Source organism: Moschus berezovskii, chromosome 9, assembly GCF_049115385.1.
Source record: "Moschus berezovskii isolate FMDL1 chromosome 9, NW_MosBer_1.0, whole genome shotgun sequence".
Lineage (NCBI taxonomy): Eukaryota > Metazoa > Chordata > Mammalia > Artiodactyla > Moschidae > Moschus > Moschus berezovskii.
In genome coordinates, this window is record NC_142468.1 from 45,953,457 (window position 1) to 45,954,370 (window position 914).

Here is a 914-nt window from a genome sequence, read left to right on the forward strand (position 1 = left end):
CCATATGATTGGGAACAATATTTAGATTGGAAAACATCATATGTTGCCTAGGATGTGAGGAAACAAGGACTGTTTTGCTCACACAGCTGTGGGAACTACACAATCATCCTTTGGAATCCAGGGGGAACTGGTCCTAGGACCCACAAAGATACCAAATTCTTCCATTGCTCAAGTCCCTTGTGTATAATGGCATAGTATTTGCATATAACCTATGAACTGTGAATTTCCAGATGTTCAAGCTGGTTTTAGAAAAGGCAGTGGAACCAGAGATCAATTTGCCAACATCCGCTGGATCATGAAAAAAGCACGAGAGTTCCAGAAAAACATCTATTTCTGCTTCATTGACTATGCCAAAGCCTTTGACTGTGTGGATCACAATAAACTGTGGAAAATTCTGAAAGAGATGGGAATCCCAGACCACCTGACCTGCCTCTTGAGAAACCTATATGCGGTTAGGAAGCAACAGTTAGAACTGGACCTGGAACAACAGACTGGTTCCAAATAGGAAAGGAGTAGGTCAAGGCTATATATTGTCACCCTGCTTATTTAACTTATATGCAGAGTACATCATGAGGAACGCTGGACTGGAAGAAGCACAAGCTGGAATCAAGATTGCTAGGAGAAATATCAATAACCTCAGATATGCAGATGACACTACCCTTATGGCAGAAAGTGAAGAGGAACTCAAAAGCCTCTTGATGAAAGTGAAAGAGGAGAGTGAAAAGGTTGGCTTGAAGCTCAACATTCAGAAAACAAAGATCATGGCATCTGGTCCCATCACTTCATGGGAAATAGATGGGGAAACAGTGGAAACAGTGTCAGACTTTATTTTTTGGGGCTCCAAAATCACTGCGGATGCTGATTGCAGTCATGAAATTAAAAGATGCTTACTCCTTGGAAGGAAAGTTATGACC